Source organism: Esox lucius, chromosome 23 (assembly GCF_011004845.1).
Source record: "Esox lucius isolate fEsoLuc1 chromosome 23, fEsoLuc1.pri, whole genome shotgun sequence".
Taxonomy (NCBI): domain Eukaryota; kingdom Metazoa; phylum Chordata; class Actinopteri; order Esociformes; family Esocidae; genus Esox; species Esox lucius.
In genome coordinates, this window is record NC_047591.1 from 15,576,312 (window position 1) to 15,586,793 (window position 10,482).

Here is a 10,482-nt window from a genome sequence, read left to right on the forward strand (position 1 = left end):
ATCTCAAGGTCCTGAAGTGGCCTAGCCAGTCTCCACAGACCTGAACCTAATAGAAAATCTTTGGAGGGAGATGAAAGTCTGTATTGCCCAGCGACAGCCACGAAACCTGAAGGATCTGGAGAAGGTCTGTATGGCGGAGTGGGCTAAAATCCCTGCTGCAGTGTGTGCAAACCTGGTTAAGAACTAAAGGAAACGTATGACCTCTGTAATTGCAAACAAAGGTTTCTGTACCAAATATTAAGTTCTGCTTTTCTGATGTATCTACTACTTATGTCACGCAATAAAATGTGAATTAATTACTTAAAAATCATAAAATGTGATTTTCCGGATTTTTGTTTTAGATTCTGTCCCTCACAGTTGAAGAGTACCTATGATAAAAATTACAGACTTCTACATGCTTTGTAAGTGGGAAAACCTGCAAAATCGGCAGTGTATCAAATACTTGTTCTCCCCACTGAAAATGCTCAAACCATCCAATAACCATGTATCAACCGCAGTTAAACAACTATGTTGTTAAACTTAATGCAATCTTACTATAACAGTTCTTGCAAAAATGTTTACGGCTTGGATGTTCTTTTGAGAAAAATTTTGAGAAAAGGGAAAAAAAGTCGTAGTTTTCAATTATTACATTGCATTTTTTAACAAAAATTCTATAACACATTTGTCATTTGGAAAGTTTTTATTAGGACAACAGAAGGCAGTGCATTTCAGATTTGCATAATGACAGACAACCAGAATATTACACATGGAATCATAACCCAACCTTCACCAGTAGAATGTAGAAAAAGTTAGTAGTTATAGTTTCTAATACACTGCACCAAAACAATGATGAAATATATTTGTGGAGTTGAAAATGAAAGGAGACCTGCCAATATAGAAGGCGGGGCTAACTTGCATTCAGGGCAGATAAGCCTCCACAAGTATGATTGAGTAAGTGAAATTCCACGTGGGGCTTTCATTTTAGAGAAGGAAATGCCTTAGAGTACACTCCGATGGTTGATAAACACACAATTTTCTATCTAAAAATGTATATACATTCATTTCAGCATATTCCAATAATAATTAACGAACATCGTTTGTAAGTTATGCAAGATTGCTTCAGCAAAAGTTAAAAAAAACAATATAAAATAAAAAACGTCCCAGTGCAAAGACGTGGTGTCAAGTTTCAGAAGATGAACTGTCCATAACCGTTATGGATGATATAGATAAAAGAGAACCATTATAAATCATGGAAAACCTTGATGAAAGTTTGGTATACAAAAGAAAGTTTCAAGATAATCTAACTGAAATTTAAAACGTTTCTTAATAATGTTATGGATGTTATTGCTTGCCTCAGTCAACCACTGTAGAACAGAATCACTGACTTTTGTTTGGTCTTGCTTAATTCAAGCGCTTGAATTCGGCTAAAATATGTATGCATTAATAAGGCTTGTTATTTTGTATTGTTTCCACTCTCTTCAATAAGCGATAGTGTTCAAATGGCGAAATGGTCGTCAACTGGCTACCCAAGTCAATAAGTCAGTTATATTTTCGTCCAATTGACACATGCTGCTCATCTTGATCCAATGCGCTTGGTAACCGCTGAACCTCTTAGTTGAGTTGAGGACAACCTTACGTCAGTATTGCTGCCAAACTGTAGGTGGTCTACCCGTTCTGCGTCTTGGACATAGAGAAGACCACCAAATGAATCCACCATCGCCATCAACGCGGCGAGGACTGTAAACGCTGTACCGATAAAAAACACCTTCAGTACGTCCGTCACCATATTTCCTTCGTGAAGTTTTCGGTTTGCAATTGGCTCGTTGGCATCTACAAATTGAAAGAACAAGTGTTCATTTGTAAAACATTTGGTAGTTTATCACACCAGCGATAGGCTACCTGGGAGCTATTGTAAAGCAGTCGCCGCCAATGTTTACAACAGAGAAAAATGAAATATTCTTACCAGGTTGACAGACGATTTTAGTTGTTCCAACTCCCGACCAGTCCGAACCAATGATTAAGACAAATATCCTGAGTTTTGAAGGCTTGTTCACTATGAAATCCCCCAATGGCTAGGACTTCCTCGTTTTCTTTTGTGTGTGCGCGCGCACACACACATTGATTTAGAAGGGTAGTATTAAAATCTATTGCAGAAACGCACGTTTAAAAAAGTTATTGAATTCGTAAGTCGCATATGAAAAATAGTTCAGGCTCTATGATACATGAACATGCGCACACACAGTCGTTTTTGGCGAGCAAAACTGTATAGGCAATTTCACTTCATTGGCAGAAGTCATGTAGAGTATTTATGGAACAGAGAAAGCCAGAATTACGAATTCTAGGTATTTACATTTTAGGTGGCAATTTGTTGATTTCTTAAATTGATTCAGCCAGATTTTTGCGTACTTGCATTGTTTTAACATTGTTTCACCGTACTGACTTCTAGTACTGTTTTTATTCATATATTCCACGTCACCCTAATCAATTTGTTTCACTGTCAGTTATTGCACTAACAGTTGTTCCACTCAATATAAGAACCTGTAGCAAATTTGATTAGGGCGATTGCACGACATTGAAGAGTTCCCTGACACATATCTTGCTTTGTTTCTTCATGAAGAGATGATGACACATGGAACATACAGCTTGCTATGCTTTTACAGAAAACTTGCCTAATACTGACCTTCAAATATGCCTCTGCAGATAAGCAGGAAGGGGAGTTCCAGTTTAGGCAACTCGTCATATAAAGCTGATTTCGCAACAACTTCCCATTCTGTGGAATCGGTTAACCAAAATATCAATCAATGCGATTAGTAATACATTACGTTCTTGTGTTAGTCGCAACTACTGAACTTCTGGATAATCATGTTCATTTCCTTAATCTGACAAGCATGTGAACACGACAATATTCTCTTAGTCTTTTTCAAGGACTTGCCATAGACGCAGTGATGACATTAGACATAGTAATGCCATTAGACACTGATCACATGGTGGGAAATTCCATCTGGGTTAAAGTTGTCCATCTGTTTCAAAAATACATTATAATTAAATAAACAAACTACACAAAACAAAAACTCAGGCTCTAACAGGGCCAGGCAAATATTTACTTTATAAATATTTTATTTGTCGTCAATATTTATTTTCTCATCTTCTCCATATGGTATGTATTTTATCTATACAGAGAGGGAAAAAATATTTGATCCCCTGCTGATTTTGTACGTTTGCCCATTGACAAATAAATGATCAGTCTGTATAAAAGACCTGTCATGGCCAAGACAAAAGAGCTGTCCAAGGCTGTCAGGGACAAGATTGTAGAGGTACATAAGGCTGGAATGGGCTGCCAGACCTTGGTGAGAAGGTGACAAAAGTTGGTGCGAATATACGCAAATGGAAGAAACACAAAATAATTGTCAATCTCCCTCGGTCTGGGGCTCCATGCAAGATTGCACCTCGTGGAGTTGCAGTGATCATGAGAATGGTGAGGAATCAGTCCAGAACTACATGGGATGATCTTGTCAATGATCTTAAGGCACCTGGGACCATTGTCACCAAGAAAACAATTGGTAACACACTACACTGTGAAGGACTGAAATCCTGCAGTGCCCGCAAGGTCCCCCTGCTCAAGCCAGCGCATGTACCGGCCCTTCTGAAGTTTGCCAATGAACATCTGAGTGATTCAGAGGAGAATGTGTTGTGGTCAGATGAGACCAAAATCGAGCTCTTTGGCATCAACTCAACTCGCTGTGTTTGGAGGAGGAGCAATGCTGCCTATGAACCCAAGAACACAACCCCCACCGTCAAACATGGAGGTTGAAACATTATGCTTTGAGGGTGTTTTTCTGCTAAGGGGACAGGACAACTTCACCGCATCAAAGGGACGATGGACGGGGCCATGTACCGTCAAATCTTGGGTGACAACCTCCTTCCCTCAGCCAGGGCATTGAAAATCGGTCGTGGATGGGTATTCCAGCATGACCCAAAACACACGGCCATGACAACAAAGGAGTGGCTCAAGAAGAAGCACATTAAGGTCCTGGAGTGGTCTAGCCAGTCTCCAGACCTTAATCCCATAGAAAATCTGTGGAGGGAACTGAAGGTTCGAGTTGACAAATGTCAGCCTCGAAACCTTAAGGACTTGATCTGCAAAGAGGAGTGGGACAAAATCCCTCCTGAGATGTGTGCAAACCTGATGGCCAACTACAAGAAACATCTGACCTCTGTGATTGCCAACAAGGGTTTGGCCACCAAGTACTTAGTCATGTTTTGCAGAGGGATCAAATACTTATTTCACTCATTAAAATGCAAATCAATTTATAACATTTTTGACATGCGTTTTTCTGGATTGTTTTGTTGTTATTCTGTCTCTCACTGTTCAAATAAACCTACTGTTAAAATTATAGACTGATCATTTCTTTGTCAGTGGGCAAACGTACAAAATCAGCAAGGGATCAAATACTTTTTTTCCCTCACTGTAGGACTCATCCAGCCTCGTCCAGTATAGGACTCATCCAGCCTCATCATGCAGCCTCATCCAGTATGCTCTTTCTGTCTGCCACAGATATCTTTTAGGCTTTGACTGTTTCAGCAATTGTATTTCTGCAGTGTTTATGTTAGCCGCACACAAATGTATACAGAAACGTGTCGTGTTGTTACAACATAAATCCACCAGTACCAGTTTTGTGTTATTTATATTCCAGTCTGACAGATTATTAGTAAGAATGTAACAATGTGGGTTCCAGGGGCCATTTCACTTTCTCCATGTTACACTGCTGAACATGAACATGTTTTCTTACGTCAATTCAAGTGCCTTCCAAGCAATCATAGCCTTTATTTTACTCTTCACGTATTTGAAAAATATATTAATTTTTTTTTTAAATTAAGACTCTAAGATGTAGCCTGGAACTTTTGCAATTAACTAAGTAACAATACAACTTCCCCATTTTGGGCTAGATGTGTAATATTTTGTTTATAACTGTTAATAATCACTAAGTAGAATCATTATCGTACCTCAGTTAGCCATGAAATTCCTGGTTTGAAAGCTAGTGGTGTTGATGACATGGGGTGCAGATCAGCACATACAAGACATGGTACATTATTTTTGCCAGCCCTTTTTGGCTCAAACAGTTCCACCTTAACAACCAGTTGCCAGGAATCACAAGGCTTCATTTTTACATTGTATACCTTTATTTCCCAGGATATGTTTCGATCTCTCAGTTTCATTCTAGCTAGAACTTACACTGCAACATCACCTCCGGGACATGTTTTGAAATGAGTTTGCTTCATAATATTCACCTGAAGTGTTGAAAAAGATCCACAACCTGATTCAGGGGGGATCCACTTCCTGAATACTCCAGAATGTTCCACTCCGTAGATTCTACTAGTACAAAGATCTGTTGTAAAAAATATATATATTTATAGTGACTCCATGTTGTCCAAAAGACATACAGAACATGTCCATGTACAGTGGGGAGAACAAGTATTTGATACACTGCCCATTTTGCAGGTTTTCCTACTTACAAAGCATGTAGAGGTCTGTAATTTTTTATCATAGGTACACTGTTCCGTCACTCACAGTTGAAGAGTACCTATGATAAAAATTACAGACTTCTACATGCTTTGTAAGTGGGAAGACCTGCAAATTTGGCAGTGTATCAAATACTTATTCTCCTCACTGTACATTTTTGACAGGGTTATGTCTCGAATGGTTTAAGCTACACCCCTGCTCTATTTTCAAAACCTATCCCTATTTTAATCTGCCTATCTGAAAACAGTCGATAATTCCTTGTCACGGCTCTGACAGAGAAAGCTTATATTGTATTTGTCTAATAACAATCTATGAGATGCACCAAATATTTATAACAGATAAACCAGCTTACTATATTAATTTACCCTACAGGTTTGTCCTCTCTCCTCCTAAGGTTATTTTGCTATGCATGTGTATATACACTCACCTAAAGGATTATTAGGAACACCATACTAATACTGTGTTTGACCCCCTTTCGCGTTCAGAACTGCCTTAATTCTACGTGGCATTGATTCAACAAGGTGCTGAAAGCCTTCTTTAGAAATGTTGGCCCATATTGATAGGCTAGCATCTTGCAGTTGATGGAGATTTGTGGGATGCACATCCAGGGCACGAAGCTCCCGTTCCACCACATCCCAAAGATGCTCTATTGGGTTGAGATCTGGTGACTGTGGGGGCCATTTCAGTACAGTGAACTCATTGTCATGTTCAAGAAACCAATTTGAAATGATTCAAGCATTGTGACATGGTGCATTATCCTGCATGATGGATCCATGTTCTCATTCTGTTCACGCCAAATTCTGACTCTACCATCTGAATGTCTCAACAGAAATCAAGACTCATTAGACCAGGCAACATTCTTCCAGTCTTCAACTGTCCAATTTTGGTGAGATTGTGCAAATTGTAGCCTCATTTTCCTATTTGTAGTGGAGATGAGTGGTACCCGGTGGGGTACGTGTTGTGGCTTCACAAATGCTTTGCTGCATACCTCGGTTGTAACGAGTGGTTGTTTCAGTCAAAGTTGCTCTTCTATCAGCTTGAATCAGTCGGCCCATTCTCCTCTGACCTCTAGCATCAACAAGGCATTTTCGCCCACAGGACTGCCGCATACTGGATGTTTTTCCCTTTTCACACCATTCTTTGTAAACCCTAGAAATGGTTGTGCGTGAAAATCCCAGTAACTGAGCAGATTGTGAAATACTCAGACCGGCCCATCTGGCACCAACAACCATGCTACGCTCAAAATCACTTAAATCACCTTTCTTTCCCATTCTGACATTCAGTTTGGAGTTCAGGAGATTGTCTTGACCAGGACCACACCCCTAAATGCATTGATGCCACTGCAATGTGATTGGATGATTAGATAATTGCATTAATGAGACATTGAACAGGTGTTCCTAATAATCCTTTAGGTGAGTGTAAGTATTTGATTAATCAGAAAATAAGAACTTAATATTTGGTACAGAAAACTTTGTTTGCAATTACAGAGATCATACGTTTCCTGTAGTTCTTGACCAGGTTTGCACAAACTGCAGCAGGGATTTTGGCCCACTCCTCCATACAGACCAATACGAACTTTCAGCTCCCTCCAAAGGGCCCTTCCTTACTGGTTGGTAGGTGATCAAATACTTATGTCATGCAATACAATGCAAAATAATTACTTAAAAATCATACAATGTGATTTTCTGGCTTTTTGTTTTAGATTCCTCATAGTTGAAGTGTACCTATGATAAAAATTACAGACAAACCTGCAAAATCGGCAGTGTATCAAATACTTGTTCTCCCCACTGTATATATAGGTATATATATATATAGATACAGCTCTCAAAAAAATTGAGAGACCACTGCAAAATGATCTGTTTCTCTGGTTTTACTATTCATAAGTGTTTGAGTAAAATAAATTTTTGTTTTATTCATTAAACTACTGACAACATTACTCCCAAATTCCACATAAAAATATTGTCATTTTGAGTATTTATTTGTCAAAATAACCAAAAAAAATGATGCATTGTTTTCAGACCTCAAATAATGCAAAGGAAATCCATATACATTTTTCATCAAGTTTTAACTTAGGAAGAGTCAAGTAGCTTGACTTTGTTTGATGGCTTGTGGCCATCAGAGTTGGGGAACATTGTCAGAGCAGAAGAAAGCAGGTGTTAGTTGGTAAACACCTTGTGTCAGTGTCCATTTATTTCCCGACCTGACTGTATTAAATCATTAATTAATAACTGGTGAAAGGATTATGATTATAAAAGGTAAAATATTAAAATCTCACTAAGTACAAGAATAAAAAATAATATAGTACCTATATAATGGATACAAATCAATAAGAGCCCCCCCAACCCCCTTTTGAATCTTATGCTACAAAAAATGCTTTGCCAATCGGTTGAGAAGACACATTTTGCTTGTAAGACCGAAAATTCAGAAAAAATCTATTCTTAATCAATTGAATCAGACATTTGCTACAGAATCCTTTGCCACAGTGCTACATTTCGCCTTTTAAGGTCTCACATTACGCTCAGTTATTTTGTTTTAGTCATTGGGCTGTTCCCATCATAAATAAAATAGAACCCTAATAACCCTATACACATATTCTTGTTAACATATTTTATCTATGTTGTACATCTCTCCATTGATAGACACACCATATTTATATTCTTTAAGGTACAACTGCCATCTTAAGCCATTATTTTATGCAGCTTTCAGTTGGAATTTTGAGGGGAAATCACTGGAATCCACTAGATGGCGACTATTACTGACAGAACATAAGGTACCAAGATGTGCCAGTTTGATAATCTCAGAACAAGAACGTGGATAGTATCAGACTAGGTACGGTTGAATTCACTGGTGTTCAGTAACTGAGATATGTTAAACTAATCATATTCACTTTTTCAATACTTAACCTGAGCCTAACTTCTGCTCCATACATGTGTGCAAATTGTGTTTTTAGTCTTTTAGGTGCAATAAACTGTGGTTTAACTTTGAACATAAAGTGGTAGATACATCGATATTCAGTATTACAAAAGAATTCAAGCCACAACCAAAGATTGGGTATGCAGTGTTTTGAAAACTTGTTAAAAGGGGTTTCATGAAACAAAGAAGTACATCAAGCAAAGCATGTAAGGTGCCAACCCGCTTTTGATTTCTATAAAGTTTAAATTGCAATGAAATTGGCAGATGCTGGTTCCGGTGCCCACAAGGAGGCACTAGAGCTAACGATGGCACGGCAATGAGCCGTGAAGGCCGGACTGACTATCAGCACTACCAGCCTCAAAAAAAGCCTGCTTTTGACAACAGGCTATTTGTGACTGTGTCCTGTTGATGGGAGCCCCTGTCTCACCCCGGTGGCTACCTTGGTCGACCAAACTCTCATAACTACCAATGTGTGAGTCCTTGTGTAGACGACAACCATTAACAAGCTTGCCGTAGTGGTAGATGACACTCACAAATACACACGTGCACAACACACACACTCCACACACACTCACACAGGGCTCTTTTGTCCCACTCTGTGATTTTGGCTTGACGAGTCTCATGCTTTCTGTTTCTTCAGTTCTGCTCAATGAGTTTCCACACACTGCATATGAGTCCCATTATCAACGCGGGGGGGGGGGGTTAACACAGTAGTACGAGTCACAAATAAACCGTGTTGACCTGAATTCCTATGCCGTTGGGTGTGTCAGCCACATCCTTGTGTGCTTGTGGGGACCAGATTTTTACACGTTATTAAAGTAAGGGTATGTTTAAGCTCAGGGTAGGCTTTGGGGTTAGGTTTAATGGTAGGGAATAGAAAACATGCATTTCTGGGACAGGGATAGGTCACGGATCCCCAAAAGGATGTTTGTGTATACGTGTGTGTGGGCTCTTGACATGCATATCTGAATTTAAAGTCAAGTTCAAAGCATCACTCGTGGGGACCTCATGTTAGTCATCGCCTCCAGAGTGACCCTAGCATTAGTAAAGAGATTGCACTGAGAAGTTAAAAGTGGGGTTGACTGCCAGGACATGGTGTTGATGTTGCTATGCTCGCCATGGGCAGCGGAAGAGGATTTTCCGTCCGTGTGTCTTAGCAACTGTCACAAACGTTCAGTCACCTGGTCCTGATCCCATTTAGACTCCGGGTCTAGTAGCATAAATAAAATCTCAGCCATTGTTTAGAAACAAACAAGAACCGGAAGATATACTTGACTTGGCAGTCACAGCAAATTAGCCCGGTCATTCAGATAGAACAGGTCATACCTGGGAAATAACTCCTTTTACAATGAAATTACCATTGACCATACGCCATTTTAAAGTGGTCAACTGGGAATGACTAGCTAGTTTATTTGAAGTCATGATTCCAATATTAAACTATATTATATACACCGGTCAGCCATAACATTATGACCACTGACAGGTCAAGTGAATAACACTGATATTCTCGCTGTGATTGCACCTGTCAGTGGGTGGGATATATTAGGCAGCAAGTGAACATTCTGTCCTCAAAGTTGATGTGTTAGAAGCAGGAGAAATGGGCAAGCGTAAGGATCTGAGTGACTTTGACAAGGGCGAAATTGATGGCTAGACAACTGGGTCAGAGCATCTCCAAAACGACAGCCCTTGTGGGGTATTCCCGGTCTGCAGTGGTCAGTACCTATCAAAAGTGGTCCAAGGAAGGAAAAGCGGTGAACCAGCGACAGGGTCATGGATGGCCAAGGCTCATTGATGCAAGTGGGGAGCAAAGACTGGCCCATGTGGTCCGATCCAACAGATGAGCTACTGTACCTCAAACTGCTGAAAAGGTTAATGCTGATAGTGATAGAAAGGTATCAGAACACACAGTGCCTCGCAGTTTGTTGTGTATGGGGCTGCATAGCCACGGACCAGTTAGGGTGCCCATGCTGACCCCTGTGACCACTGCCGAAATAACCTATAATGGGCACGTGAGCATCAGAACTGGACCACAGAGCAATGGAAGAAGGTGGCCTGGTCTGATGAATCAC

At 39.8% G+C, this 10,482-nt stretch overlaps 1 long non-coding RNA gene across 1 annotated transcript; it reads right to left on the reverse strand.

Moving 5' to 3' along the window:
* Positions 1-664: 664 nt before the first annotated feature.
* LOC109614968 lies at positions 665-2,593 on the reverse strand. Its single transcript, XR_002195979.3, has 2 exons — positions 1,943-2,593; positions 665-1,809 (listed from the first exon to the last, which is right to left on the reverse strand). It is a non-coding gene; the product is annotated as an uncharacterized LOC109614968 (long non-coding RNA).
* Between the last annotated feature and the right edge of the window lie 7,889 nt (positions 2,594-10,482).